The sequence below is a fragment of the Octodon degus genome, unplaced genomic scaffold (genome assembly GCF_000260255.1).
Source record: "Octodon degus isolate 3935 unplaced genomic scaffold, OctDeg1.0 scaffold00001, whole genome shotgun sequence".
In the NCBI taxonomy this organism is placed as follows: domain Eukaryota; kingdom Metazoa; phylum Chordata; class Mammalia; order Rodentia; family Octodontidae; genus Octodon; species Octodon degus.
The window spans coordinates 39,547,946-39,564,094 of NW_004524577.1; the positions used below are offsets into that span (position 1 = coordinate 39,547,946).

The 16,149-nt window shown below is 38.9% G+C and overlaps 1 protein-coding gene across 1 annotated transcript in view; it reads left to right on the forward strand.

Annotated features, from left to right (window-relative positions):
- The window catches only part of Arl15 (ADP ribosylation factor like GTPase 15), a 505,974-nt gene that overhangs the window by 162,472 nt on the left and 327,353 nt on the right, over positions 1-16,149 (forward strand). The gene's annotated exons all lie outside the window — the stretch shown is intronic.

Sequence of the window (16,149 nt, forward strand, 5' to 3'; positions counted from 1 at the left end):
TTTATTTATTTATTTTGTGTGTGTGTGTGGCCAGTTCAGCCCACCAGAGGGCGGGGCTGGCTGGCATGTGGTGCTGGGGATTGAACCGCGGTCCCTGTGCTTTTGCTTAGCTTAGCTTGTTCTAAGTAGGTGCTTTAGACCACTGAGCCATCTCACCAGCCCCCAAAGAACTGAGCTAGGGCTGGGCCCCCTAGCTGTTCTTTTAATTGCTCTGTTTTTATAGCCAGAAAGCTTAGGAGAGTGAAGCGTGTTAGCCTTCTGCTGCTATGATGAAATGCCCGGGAAACCTACTTAGAGCGGGAAAAGTCTGTTTTGCTTACAGCTTCAGTCTGCAGTCAGTGGGCACCTCTTACTCAGCAAAGAGAGCGTGTCACAGCCCAGGGCATGGCAGAGGAAATCCACTCACTTTGTGACAGAGGTACAGAGAGGGGAGCCAGCACAGGGAGCCAGTGAGCAAGCCTATGCTGGTGGGTTTCCTCTTCCTGCCTCAGTTCATCCTGCCTTCCCTGTTGAGTAATGCCATTCACATTGGGGCTGGGCTCCTCTGTCAGGGCTGCCCTGCAGGTGCCAGTGGTCTTTGGGAATGACTTGCTCAGAAGCTTGTTTTACTACTTTCCTAGGCATTTTCAGTTCAATCAAATTGAGGTTAATGTAAGTTGTTAGGAATTGTATTAAAATTCAAGTGTATACATAAAGTACAAATAGTTATTAGTCAGTGTTTTTGTTGTTGCAGTTTTTCCCCCCAGTAGTGGAGATTGAACCCAGGGCCTTTACACTGAGCTATATCCATAACTCATTCTGTCTTGTCTTGTCTTTGTCTGTTTGTCCGTCCGTCCGTCTGTCCGTCTATCTATCCATCCATCCATTCCTCCATCCATCCAGCTATCTAGAGAGGTCTAAGTTGCTCAGACTTGCTCAAACTTGTGATTCTCCTGCCTCAGCTTCCCAGAGTACTGGAATTACAGGTTTACATTGCCATGGTTGGTTTCAGAACTTGATATTTTAATGTCATATATTTTGTCTCCTAAGTCTTTAGTTTTTTGTTTTGACATTTTATTGTCTTTTTACTTAAAATAAATACCAGGTGTTTTTTATGTAAACGTTAGTCACAGTTTCCACATTGTCATTCAGTAGAGCATTCTAGGTTGCAGTTTAAGCTGCAGTGAGGTCGCATTTTTTTCAGGTCAGTGTTTCTATGATTTAGACTCCTTTGTGATCTGCTTAACTGTCTTGTACTTTTCATTTGGTCCTTAAAAGTTTAAAGTCCCTACTTTTGCCTGAGTTGAATGAGCTTTTTACTTCTTGCCCCTAATTGACCAAACTGTATTTTCTGTGTATCCTTTTATTGTCTTGTTAATTCATTTCTCGCTTATTTCTATGAAGGATCAGATGTAGTTTACAATAAAAACACATAATAAAGAGCATAAGAAGTATGTGAGTAAATACTGTGTAATGTATTATATAAAACCATCTCTTTTTAAGATCTTATATCTTATATACTTCTGTGGAAGAAAAAATTATTAATTTGTAAGAAATTTAAGATTAATAAACACTGAAGAGAGAGCTGTTATCTTCATTGTAAACAGGTTTTGTATTGGAAGTCTTGTTGGTTCAGGTAATCCTAGGACAGATTTTAAATTCACCTGATCTCTTTGCTTTCAAGTAATGTGACAATGAGATCTTAATACATGCGGATTTTTTTTTTTTAACATGGCAGAGAGTTCTTGCATTTTTTTCTTGTATTATTGTGACATCTTATTCCCCTTGCATTATTTCTCAAGTGAACCTTGGTCCTCTTACATATACCTTTTGTGCCTTTTGGTGATGAATATTTTGTCTCTAGCCTATCTTATGTCTCTAGTTTGTTCATGAATATTTCCTTTGAGGACTATTTTATCTAGTGTCAGTGTGAAGTTGATATTTGCACTAAAACCAAAGAATCATGAGTATCTCCTTTTCCACTTCCGGAGAACCATGGGGAGCTATAAAGCCTTTTCAGGGTGGAGTCATAATCCTCCTGTAGAATATCATAAATTGTTTCCACAGATTCACCAAACAAATGATGTGTAATGTGGTTATCTTTTTAATTTTTTTTTTAAAAACATGTTCCTTTATCTAATCATTTCCTTTCTACTCTAATTCCCTCAGTTTTGTTTTTTGTTTTAATATGATAGTTTATGGCAAGTCTTCATATACTCGTCATTTGGGAAAGCTGAATTGGTCAGGCCGGCCAGATAGCTCAGTGGATTAAAGCATCTGCTTAAGCAGACACAGGTACCAGGGTTTGATCCCCAGTGTGCTGTGCTGGCTCTGCCCCTGGGACATGCTGAAGGACAACTGAGACTGGGTGTGGTGGCATGCGCATATAATTCCAGTACTTAGGAGGCTGAAAACAGGAGGATCACTACAAGTCCAATCTATGTATTGAGACCTTGTAGATCCTATGCTAAATATGTTAAAAAAAAAAAAAGCTGAATTGCATTAACTAAGGGTCAGTTTTATTTTTACTTTTATTTTTGCTAACTATAAATACAAATGATCTATTTTTGTGTGTTCCAGATAAGTAGTTTTGTTGTTGCTGCTGTTATTGTTGTTGTTTAATAGTAACTGTTGTTTCATGATTATGGTATGATTTACAAATATGAAAGGCGTGGCTGGATGGATGTTACTTAGATAAACATGTTGAAAACGAGAGTGTTTTTATTTTTTTAAAAGACCAGTCCCTTATCTTTAAAGAGTTTTAGAGAATTTACATGTTTGTTTTCTAGGGACAAACACTAGCCTAGACTACCCACTGTGCTTTTGTTTTTAGTTAACAAAAACAAGGTGCTGCACAGGGTTTCAAGTGTGCCCTGTCCCATTTTCCTCTTGCAGGATATTAAAATTGAAAGGAAAGGAAGAATACTCAAGTATGAACATAGGAGCTGTGAGATCCTTGTCTCCTCCATCTTCTTTCATATAACAATTTATTGATAGAACTAGAAGGACTTGCATCGACAGTAGGTGAGCCAACTATTAAATAACAGTGTGCAGATGGGACACTAACAGGCCAAAACACGTTTGTTCAGGAAAGTCCTAGACATATTTATTACCAGCTGCTATCTTGCCCTCTAACTGGGTTCATACCTATGCCTTTTGGCCATTCTTAATATGTTAGCAATTTTTGTCAGAATCAGGCTGTGGAAGTAGAAGCTGAACAAATATTGTTGTGTTTTATGTCTTTTAATTATAGGAAAAGATAGTCTGCTGTCTGTTGGGCCAAAAGACAAAATGTATAGTTGATGCTGTTTTTGGCTGCCCTACAAATGGCTCCCTCTGTTTGGAGAAAAATCCTACAATTTGAAGCCAGGATTTCTTTTCATTGCTGAAAGCAGTTATTTTTTTCTCTATTCCCTTGCAGCCCAGGTCCCAGCTTGGCCAATTGGATGCTCTAGCTTGATGGTCCAGCACACCAGGCCAGAGCAGACAGAGGTCGTTATCTCAGCTGCGGTGGAATTTGACACAGGTTGGCATGCAGTCAGTGCAAGTGGCACACCTGAACTAGAAATCGTGCTCTTACATGGCTCTTCTCATCAATTTTGTGCATCAGAGCCTTTCTGATATATGACTGCTAACCTTGTCTTGTACAAAAGGCAAAGAAGGACACCCATTTTAAAACACTTGGGATGTTCAAATATTGTATTATTCTAGTTGTTTGAGAACTCCTTTGATAGAGCAGGAGCTTTGCTTTCCTCACACACACGGGGCCTGGGGGAGAAAGACAGAGACACCCACAGTGGGAGGGGGAGAGAGGATTAGTTTATGGTATTCAGCCTTCATTGTATTAAGACTCTGAATATGACAGACTTGTGGAATCCCTGTAATATCTTCATCAGTCTGCTGCATAATTTTGTACCATCTATGTAGTTACAGCTATAACTTCATGGAACATAGTGTAAAAGCATTTATACATTTATGAATCTCAGGGAATGAAATAAGCACTAAAATATTTACAATAAAATAAAGCCCACATGCTACTTTTATACTTTGGAGGGAACAGATTTTTATTGGTGTTTGGCTTTTGGTAAAAGATTTGTAGGTGTTGAAAGAAATCAGTTGGTATTTCATAGATGATCCCAAGTGGATATGCCTTATTCAGCCTCTGCTTGTGATGTTTGACAGTAGTCAGAAAGTGCCTCTTTAATAAAACACACCTTTCAGATTAATTCCAGCTTTTAAAGTGAGAAGATGTCTTGAACTACCACTGCTGCCAGCTCAGCTGTGGATCTGAAATATCCAGCTGTGCCCTCCCTGCCTCTCTCATCAGCAATAACAGAGTGCAATAAGAATCTGTCTGGCGCATGTGTTGATGTGTGAGGTGAGATAACATCTAGCTCACTGTATTGGCTCTTCAGTGCTAGACCATAGTAAACATTTGTCTTTGTCAGCAGTTAAGGCAATGTGATTTGAGGATGCACAGGATTACAACACATCCATCCATTATGCTTTGTCTAGGTCTGCATAGAGATTCATATTCACAGAGAATTGCTTTATCTGTTAGGATTGACCAGTACATTTAGAAGTTGCTTTTTAGGAGTTTTTTTCTCCTTCTGGGAAGGGGAAAAAAAAAATCCAACAGTAGTCTCACAGTATGTCATATTATGATCTCTTTTGATTGCTCTTATTGGTAGTCCTTTTGATTTGCTATAATGTAACGTTAGCCAGCACATCTGATATGATTTGGTGTACTGTATCAGACCTTTGACCAAATAGGCAGTGAAGTAAGCCAAACCTTGAATTGCCTTTCATTATACATTGTGAGAAGAATCCTGATTGGTTGTCATAAAATCATTTTTTTAATGAGCATATTATTGTAATTGAAGAAAAACCTCATAATAGTAATCATGGTAATAATCATGTGTATTGATTATTGAACACTAAGGTAAGCATTTAGTGCACGTTTCTTTATATACTACTCCAGCAATCGTAAGAGATGACCCTTATGTTCTAGATTAGGGAACAGCTATTGGTGAAGTAGCTTGTCTTGATTGATATAAGGCTCAGTTTCAGGCTTGTTTGACCATGTATTTAATCAAAGCAATGCACTTATCAATTGGAGAAAGTTCTGCCACATGGTGGATGCTGGGTCAGACACTAGATCTCAAAATTGGATTAAAAATAATGCCTACATTCAAGTATTCTAGGCCCAGTGGGGGAAGAACAACAGTAAATCAACTTTACTTACCAGAACAATGAATGTTGTGACAGTAGACTACAAAAGGTGCTAAAGGACTTCAAAAAATGCCATTTAAGTCAGACTGAGGCTAGTGGGAATATTCTTGAAAGAAATGATGATTGAGTTGAATTTTGAAGGCTGTCTAGAAACTTGCCAGATGAAGACAGGAGAAGGGTATGCTTGCAGAAAGGAGCTTCCTGAATAGCGGGACAGGTAAGAGGGTGGAACTGCACAGGAGTCTGCTTGATACAGGGTCTTGTATATAATGAGGAAATAGCAAGAATTATTATCTGTTAAATTTTATGTGTCAAATCTTGTTTTAGGTGCTTTATAGATATTATTTCATGTATCCTTCATAACAAGCATTGGAGATCAGAAATGATGATTAAGGCCAGTTCCTAAAGAGACTTACCTGCTTAGATAAAGAATGTAGATGTTATTTGGACAACTGTAGATAGCCATGGAAGGATTTTAAATTATGAAAATGGCTATATGTGTTTTACAAAGACCATAGTATTTTGGAAACTTAATCAGCATTAGGTAAGACAAGAACTAATGGTACCAGTGGGCAGTGTGGTTGTCCAGGAGGCTGTGGTGATGTGCTGATCAAAAGTTTTATGACTGGAAAGGAACAAGGAGATTGCTGAGGCACAAGTGAACAGGTACACAGGAAATGGAGGCAAATAGAAGCAGAGGGACTGAGCTCCATCCCAGTAGAGTCCAAAGATTGTTCAACAAAAGAACAGAGCAGAATTTATGTTTGTTGGGGACTACAAAAATAATATTTGAGCTAGCTAACTGGCTTCTTCTCTCATACTCCCTCTCACCATCTCTCGCGTTTTTCCCCTCCCCATGTGTCTCTGACTTTTTGACTCTGTCTCTCAGACTCTGTGTGTGTCTCAGCTGCCCATCTCCAATTCCAAAAGTACCAGGAGTGGACAAAATATACCTTGTTGAGATCTTTCCTGGAGATTTTTACATGATAACTTAAATTCATTTATAAATCTATCCAGGGAGCAAGCTCTCTAAATGTTTTCTTTCCCTAACTCTTCCTAAGTGTATAAAATATAGACGCTTTGGCAAGAAATGCTAAAAGTGTTTTCTCATTTTTATACCCTATTTTCTGTTTAGGAATGTTCTGTTCAGATATGATCAAAAAAGTTTGATAAAAAATGTTTTTCTTTTAACTAAATTTGTATTTCTTTGTTTTTTAAGAAAAAGAAATAGTAGATGGTCTAAAGTTGACCGATGTGAAGCCTGATTTGGAGATGTTTATGAAAAGCTTGGCCCTATTATAGACACATGCCTGGGATTTTTTTTTTTTTTTTTTTTGTGTGTGTGTGTGTGTGTGTGTGTGTGATAATTTTCTTACTATGAAAATGGAAGGGGCCGGGGAGATGGCTCAGTAGAATAAGTGCTTGCCTGGCAAGCGCAAGGGTCTGAGTTCAATCCCCGGTTCCGCAAAAAACAAAAAACGAAAATGGATATTTAAGTATTAGTTTTCCCATCATATTGTTACAAAATAGGAATTAGATTTTAAAAATAAGAAAGACATTTGTTTTTAGCATGATTCCTTTTCTGTATTTCTTAACAATAACAACAACAACAAAATTATTTTCTGGATTCTATTGTGAGAAGATGTCCAATTTTGGGTGGCTAAGAATATATAAGAATCTTTTAAAATCTAATTATCAGATACATGCCCTAATCTCTAAAACTTCAGTTTTTGTTCATCTTGAAATACACTTACTCAGACTCATGAATGCCACTGATGAAGGGTGCCTGATGCACAGCCTTGGAGCCACGTGGGCTCCGTGTGGTTCAGAGCAGTAACACTCTTTCCCATTCAGTCTCAGATGTCTGCCCCTCTGCAAAGCCGCAAGGCCAGTGTCTATAGCTGCTAAGCATGAAATCTCCTGCTTCTGTTTGTTTCTTTTGTTGCCACGAGTTAATAGGGACAGAGACAGGAGACAGCCCAGAACAAAGCAGAAATAATGGAGTATTTTACCCCAAAAAGGAATGTGGATTGAGAAATACAAAGGGTAAGGCAAAGACAGACTTAGTGTCCTGAGGCTGTGTGATGTATTGGCCAGAAGCCTCGGTCCTGGGAGGACTGCAGGCCAGAGCCTTCATCTGGGGGCTCAGCAGAGCCCAGACAGCCAAAAGGTTGGACCTGTCTTCTTTAAAAAGCAAGTTATTGTTTTTCATACAGGGTTTTACAGGAGGACAGGGTTTTTCACCCCCCAAAGTGGATTGCTCTTGCAGTGTGCAGAAGTCTTCTGTTGATCTGTGTCTGGTGGTCAAGGGCACACAACAGCACTCCTTCATCTTGGTTGTTTTAGTTGCCATTTTGAATTTATATTCTTTTTCACTTATTTGCAAGAATTGCTAGTTATTCCAAGATATTGTTACATAGTTGATACTCATTTTTCTTCTTACAAATAGACAGGATTAGTTCACTTGTGTGTTGCTTGGAAAGCATTTCCTTCATGTGTATTTCTGTATGCTGCAGTTTGTTAATACATTTCCCCCGTCCTCTCCTCTCAGTGCACTTTACTGTTCAAACACATTTTATTTTACTTAGTGTTTATTTATTTACTTATTGAAGTAAGATATATGTACATATATTAAGGAAGGAATTTTGAGGCTTATTTCAGTAGGTACTATTTTCTTTATTACCATGTTTAGAATCAGAAATTTCTGTGGCCAGCCTGGGCTTCTCTTAGTAGAGAAGCTTTGTCCTTTTCAGAGGAAAAAAAAAAAAAGGCTTAGATGGAAGAACAAAACAGAGAGGCCAAGAGCCCTTCACTATCTCCTTGTCTTCCAGTGTTGTATTTTACCTCCCTACTCCCTAATTCAGCAGGGATACTGTTTCTCACCCAAGTCGTCTAAAACTCAGCAGGAAAAAAAATTGCAAAGTCCCCTTTCTTGGAATAAAATGTTCAATAGCCGTAAATGTGACAGTGCAAGTAAAGGAGCAGTACGAAGACTTGGATCTTCTTCCTTTGCCAGGCATCTTTTTATTTAATTACATGGGCAGACTTACTTAAAGAACCCTTTACCTCTTCAAAACAACTCAGGAGTTCAACATCCCTGATTGGCACCCACAGCACCTCTGCCATTTCATAGTTCCTTGGTGGTTTTATCTGTGCGGTCCTCTGCACAGAATGGTTCTAAAAGACTCTTCTGCATATAACAGTCTCAGATATTAGAAGTTTATCATTCCAGAGGCTCCATAGACAGTTCCAAAGCCATATTCACTAAGGTTTGAATCCTACCCTGCTCAGACAAGTAAATTAACTTGTTTGATCCTCAGATTCCTTGCCTTAAAATGATGATCATATAATACTTTTCTTACTGCATCATTCTAGGGAAAAAATTAATATACACAGATCACCTGACTAGTATTAGCTGCCTTTGAGTTTTGTTTTTCACTTAATAGAACAGTGATTCTTTTAGAGCTTTCAATGATACAAACAGCTCGCTATAGTACATGGGCCATAGATTTGCCACCACTGTACTAGAATCTCCATTGGTGTTATATCTCTTGTAGAACTCAAGTAGCTTATGTGTCTTGCAGCACACTTGACATTGTGTATTTTGTATGGGCTTCATTTTCAAAAGATAGATCCATGTTTAACTATTGGAGTTGGAATATATTTTATTCTAAATCAAATCATTTCAGATATTTAAGCACTTTGTGCTTTATTCATTGGGCATGTTAGAAAATACTTTTTTTCCCATAATTTTATTGAGAAACAAATAGCAATGAGACAGTTTCAAACCAAATTGGTAAGACAGTTTCAATAATTGACACATTGCATACATTCTTCCTAGTGGTTAATTGCTATACAAGATGTGGACATGATATCCTATTTACAAACACCATTAGAACAAATCCCTCTATTCATTAAAAGAATGTAACTATATATCTATCCTAACCACTTTGAATACATAGATACAAAATGGACATTCATCTGTATCCCCTTTTTTTTTGTTAAGTTCCATCATTTAAATATTATAGGTGTGTAAACTCAGCAAAATATTCTAAAAGAGTCCAATAGTCCATAATAGTATTGGGTCTTCCCCTTGACTGGCTATGTCAGAAATTGTTGACCTGAGTCCCCTATAGCTCAACATAACACCATGGCTTTACTTCTTATATTTCGTTTTTATACTTTTCTGCTGGATGGTTAAGACCAAGGTAAAGCAGGACCTATGCAACAAGAGTTGTAGCTTTTGGATCTGATAAGGTCAGTGAAATCCCCTCAGGATTTATCCTGAGATCCTGTACCTCGGTTTGTAGAACCTTTGTCAGTGTCAGCCAGATGGATGAGTCACGGCCATTGCTTGGCCAATGTGCTCTCTGTGAAAGCCTGAGAGAATGTTTTCTCTCCATGTGACTCTCCTTAGGCACACTCTACATTGTTGATCACTTTCCTCTTTGGCCCCATAATCTCCTTGATGAGAAAATTTGGGACACTACCGAGTTACATGACGTTACAATACAAGTTCTCATATGTCCTGAGTCTTAATTGACCTTGGAAGCCAAAATGTTGGCTTTCCTTGCAGCCCTCCTTTTTCTCTAATTTTGGTCTGCAAACTTAGGTTGCTTAGAAAATACTTCTAAAAATTGTCTTTTAAAAACTTTTCAGGACCAGGGAGATAGCCCAGAGAATGGCAAGCACGAGGTTCTGAGTTCAATCCCCGTTACTGCAAAACAAAACAAAACAAAACACACACACACACACACACACACACACCCCCAAAAAAAGAAAACTTCTCATTGTCAAAATTGATGAGGATCAAAATGTACATATGCTGCTTCCTAATTTTGAAGCGAAACTGCATGAGAAAAGTATATCTAAAATTATGAATTTTCTCTTGTTTGTAAGTACCACCTAATAAATGTTTTGTTAATTTAACACATATTTCTTGAGTGAATGCTATGGTAGGTCCCACCCATTCTGCTTGTTTTGGGAACCCATGGGTGTTGTCTGATGAGGAGACCTGTACTTACATGAGGAGGAGACTTGAAATTGGCACTTACTGTGTATCAGTAGGGAAGTCTTTTTTTTTTTTTTTTTTTTGGGTGGAACCAGGGATTGAACTCAGGTCCTTGTGCTTGCCAGGCAAGCGCTTGTTCTACTGAGCCATCTCCCTGGCCCCAGTAGGGAAGTCTTAAAGCTGATTGAAGAAACATTTCTAGGAATTACTCAGAGCTTCAAGCAAATTGAACTCCTGCTCAGAATAAAATTTTTTATTCCTTATGAAAAACAGAGTATCAGTTAAAACAAATGCCATGTCTGAAAAGGCTGAGAATGCAGTGACAGGGCAGTAGGAAATACTGGCAATGAAGGGGCTAGCGTCAGAGTGGGAGGCTTTTGAACAAGTCTCATCTAGAAATATGTAGTTGTGGGGACCTGCCCAGTAGCTCAGTTGTTTAAGTGCCTGCTTAAACAAAGCCCTTAAGCTCAAGCTTCTGGGGTTCCAACCCAGACAGACACTGCAAACTAGAAATGCCCTAAAGGCATTTCGAGCCTCAAAAAAAAACAAAACAAAACCCTTCTACCATTTTGGGCCAGGGAGATGGCTCAGTGGAATAAGTGCTTCCCTGGCAAGCACAAGGATCTGAGTTCAATCCTCGGTTCTGCCAAAAAAAAGAAAAAAAAAAAAAAAAAGAAAGAAATATGTAGTTGTAGGAGACCTCTATTGCTCTGTTTTGGTGCCTGGTCACTTGGAGGCTGTAAAATTAAGCTGTTTGGACTGTTAATAGGGCCAAGAATGGATGGCTATGTCTGTGGATCTGAGAGCATATTTCTATCAGCTGGTAAATATGACACTTGAGGGGGAATTACATGTGACAGTATGACCTCCAGTGCTGGAAGCATATGTACGTGATAGATGTGAAAGAAAGGATTTATTATTTCTCTGACGGGAATTGAGGAAAATTTTCCAAGGAAAGGTGGCTTCTAAGCAGAACTCTGAGTAAGGATTGGCTAAATGATGGGAAAAAAGAAAGACCTTTTATTCCTTGTATGCACAGCCAGGGTGGTAAGAACAGTAAGTGCTCAGATTGTTTGAGAGACTAGTAACTCAGAAGGTGGAAAACGAGATACGTAGTTAACAGTTTAATTTACAGTTCATCAGCTTGATTCATTAAACTGTGTTCACTTGTGAGCAGTGTTTTACCAGGGCTGCCACCTGTCTGACGTCTGTAACACAAACAGGGACATTGTAAGATGATACTGTTACCTTAGTGTAGAGTCACTAAGCAGAAATGGAACCCCTTATTTTACCTGGATGTTTTTGTCTTTCATTTTTCATTTCTAGTACATAGGACAACCTTCCTTCTTTATATTTGATTATTATTATCCTTAATATTTATGATTTTACATTTTAGCTTCTCCATATGTCAGCCAAAGATCACATGATTCATTGAAAGTCTACAACAGCATTGTCACTGATGATTCTAGACTTTGCCTCCTCTTGGATGGTGGCATACCATTTCCTCACAACACTGGCAGAAGGTAGTGTGTGCATTGCTAGGGGAGGACACCCTGTCTTAACAGTATAGTAGATATCCTAGGTTCTTTCACAAAGGAGCAAGTTATAATTGACCCAATGGAAAAAGACTCTTGAAGTAGTCTAGGCAAAGGAGACTTACGACCTTAGTTGCCCTATATAGAATATAATTATAATCCATACTGTTTTCTATTTCCTGCTGAAAGTTAAGGCCAAGGGTTGGTGGGTGTATTGTCTTAGGTTCACCTGGGATGGGATAGAACATGTGGAGACTGCTACTATGCGCAGGTTGAAGGGCAAGTATTCCAGTCTAGGCTGTATGCTGGGCTGCCGGGCCTTTGCCCATGAGGTTTACTAGATAGCCAACATACCTTAGGAAATTGAGCATCATGATGAATAGTTATTTACCCATCTGGCGCTTTTCTTAATAGCATAGAGCACTGAGGCCATGCCTCATAACATCCTACTGAAGAAAGGAAGTGGCAGATAGTGTTAAACGTTACTGGTTAATCATGGGGAAACTGAAGCATGGATAGGTTTATGGGGCTTGAGCAGAGTTACACAATGCCTTAGTGTCTGGCCTGGGAATGAAGCCCGAGTTTGCTGCTTGCTGTCAGGACTGCCGACAGCATTGTGTTTCACATTGTACAGCAGTGAAAAGGGCTTACTCTTCACAATGCAAGAGCTTCTGTAGGAGACAAACACAATGAACTTTAGTACAGTATAGTCTAGAGGCCAAAATGAGTAATTTTAAGTAAATTGACTATAAGATCTAAAGCTTCATTAAGTTTTAAAAACACAAAAGGCAAATGAAAACTTTGTACAGTGTTAGGAACTGACTAAAAAAACCATGAATAGTCTTCCCCCATTTGAAGTGGCACACTCTTGAAAGTTTTATTTTGTTGACTCACAAGCTTGCACTTTTCCTGTTAACCATTTCAGATCCACATCCAGTGTTCTGTGATCTATTTAAAAGATTCTGCCTTGCTCTCCTTGTCAGTTTAGCATTTGTTTTCCAAAATGCCTTTATGCCATAGCTCGAATTTTGGGGAAGACTTTTATTTTGTTCTGATTTCATTTGGGTTCCCCCAGAACAGATGGAACTGTAGAGCCTGGATTTTTAGGAAGCATTAGGGGTGTGCAAAGGGGAGTTGGGAGAATCGACATGTTGTGTGTGGTTGGAACCATAAGGGAATGATGGCATCACTGGGGCAAGTGTGCAAACAAAGGTCTGATGTCAGAAGTGACTTAGGGGACCTGGGATATAAGCTAACAGGTATAGATATTAAAAAGCTTAGTGTCTGAATTACTTTTTCATTGTTGGGACAAACTACCTGGCATACACAAGTCAAAGGCGAAAAGGTTTATTTTAGTTCACAGTTCGTAGAAGTTTCAATCTGTAGTCAGCTCATACCAAGGCAGGGCTTCTTGGCAGAGGGACATGGTAGACAAGAAACAGTTCATGATGTAGTAGGTAGGAGGCAGCAGCTTCCTTTAGCATTGTTTATTTCATCTCAGCTACAAACCTGTTGGATGGTGTCTGGATCCCAGGGTGGGGCTTTCCGCTGTCTGCAACCAGAACTATATGCTAAACCAACCAATGGACTGATCCAGTTATCACACCCTTAATCCAGGATCACACAGCCATGGTTCAGTCACTCCCAAAAGCCCCACCTATGAGCATAGAGGTTTTATGAGGTACAAGCAATAACAAAAGCAAAGTCTTTACACTGCATTATAAAGAGAGCATGAAGATGAAATTGTGGCACTTTTGGCCAAAGTATGTTCCTGATACATGAGTAGTTTAAACAGTCATATAATGTCATTTTGTACTTAAGAATTTTAATAGTTTGGGCCAGGATAGTTGGATCTGTCCCCCTTCAGGAGACAGTCTAGTAAATTCTGGCAGGGAAGCTGAGTAAAAATGGGGGATCTCAGGACAGGAATAAGGTCCTTTTTCAGTTACCTTGGGGATGGGGTGGGGGATAGCTGAGTAAGAAGAACTGTGTGTTGCCTGTTTTAGTTGAATACGGAAGACCTCTCTTAAATGTGAAGAGCTGCTATCCATCGGCCATCTTCATGGGGATATATGTGTACCTACATAAATCTGTCTCTGAAAAAACTCTTTGTAATGAGTCTGGGAGACTTATTTTCACAGATAACAAATATTTGTGAAAAGTTTGATAATATCAGCTATCCCTCACATGAGTTTGAGATGGATATGTTGGATCTAGGAGGCTGTTTACAGTTAATCATGTAGGAGAAGGCATAATGGAACTAAATCATGGCCAGTGGAAAGTGACCAATATGAACGAATAGGAGGAGTTGATATATGAATGCAGACTGAATAATGAGGACTCCTTAGGCTCGAGAAGACTGAGAGCAAATGCAGTGGGAGTAGTAGTTCTATATGAATCATAGAATTTTTTTTTGCCTAATTTAGCAGAACTTTGGGGAAACTGAGGAAAAGTGAATTTAGGACAACAAAAGCTCTAAACTACCAAAATATACCTATATATCAAAACCTCTCTTTTGGGAATTAGGCCTCTGGCATTGATGTGAAGTGAAAAAGAGAAGGTTCCTCTGACTTTTATGCTGTTTTCTTGTAGCATGGGTGGCCAGAGAGTGTAGATTAAGCTTCCTGTTAACTTTTATATTTTCTTTTCTTAGGTCATACTTATGTCATTCAAGCTTAACATTGACTGGTAAAACAATCAGGGTCAGAGCAGACTGCCCTCAAGAAGGGGTGGTTAGACAAAAACTTGCAAATTGAGGATGAACTGGCTAAACCAGGAGATGAAGGAAGAGGGAATAGCATAGGAAAGTGTCTCAAGGAATAGCTAGCCAGCCAAACTGAGGGACAGTGGTGGGTCAGAGGCTGCTGGCCAGGAGCTGGTCCAAGAGACAGAGCAGGGAGAAGTAACTGAAGTGATTGAAACAGATAAAAATCAGACTTCCTCTTAATAATCAATCATGGTGACTGCTATGTAGAAAATAGGACAGAAAAATTTGTAGGGACGTGTAGGAGAACATTGATGTTGTCTAGATAATGATAGCCTGGGCTGGAGAGAACCAAGGTAGATTCTAAGAGCTATTTCAGAGGTTGTATAGATCAGCTTTGTTGACTGGACATGAAAAATAACTTAATTTATTGGAGTGTGACAGCCTGTCATGACTCAGCTTTTATCTGAGTAAGAAAAATCAACACAATCCTTTTGTAGGTTTCTTCTGTCATGATTTCCAGATGACCCAGAAGTGAGTAGGCCTGCCTTCTTTTTTCCTGGCTTCCTCTTCTCTTTTTCTTTATGAGTCATTTAGGGCTTATATATTTCAGGCTCTACAAAGGTGGCACACAGTTGGGCCCCAGTAAATGGTTAAGAGGAAAGATCCTTTTGTGAATGACATCCTATTTCCCAAATTCCTTTGTCTTTACTCTTATAGAGCAAACAGGTTTGTACAATGAAGAAGCTACACTACAACTGATAGTACCTAAGATCAGATGACATGAAGTAGAATTTAGCAAAGCCCAAGAGGACTGTGATATGTACATAGATTCATGATTTTGTGTCCTTTATTTTGGTGAGGGGTGATGATGCCCACCTGTAATCCCAGCTACTCAGGAGGCTGAGGCAGGGAGATGGCACATTCAAGCACAGCATGGCTAATTTAGTAAGACCCAGTCTCAAAGATAAAATAAGGCAGCTGAGAGTGTAGCTCAGTGACAGAGCATTCACCTAGCATTCATAAGGCCCTGGATTTTATCCCCAGTACCATCAAAAGCCAAAACCAAACAAACAAACAAAAAAAATCAACACTTTTTAAAAATTGAAATAAAAGAGTTTTAAGTCTAGAACAAAGACTGAATGGCCTCTTTGATCCACTTACCAACCATTGTCAACATTTTACCATGCAGCACTTGCTTTATCACACTCCTTACTAGATGAAGATGAGAGACTTAGAATTTTTCTGAGCCAGTTAGGTGCAGACACCAAGACCTCATCAGTTCTTAAGTGTGTTTTCTCAGAACAATGATTTTTCCTTACGTAACACAGTACAGTTACTTAATTCAGGAAAATATAACCTTATACAACACTGTTATCTAATATGCAATCTATATTCAGTCCTCACTGTTGTCCCAATAATGTCATTGATGACACTTTTCCATTCTGATCAGGATCTAATCTAAAATACAATGTATTTCATATTTTATCTTTTTAATCTTCTTTAACCTAGAGTAGTTTCTTAGTCTTTCTTTGAATTTTAAGACATTGATATTGTAGAAAATAAGTCAGTTGTTTTCTAGGCTGCTGCTTCTTACTTGGTTTTATGTGATTTCCTCATGGTGAGGTTCATGGTGTGGGTTTTGGCAGAAGTGCTGCATGGTGATGTCATTCTCAGTATGGCATGTC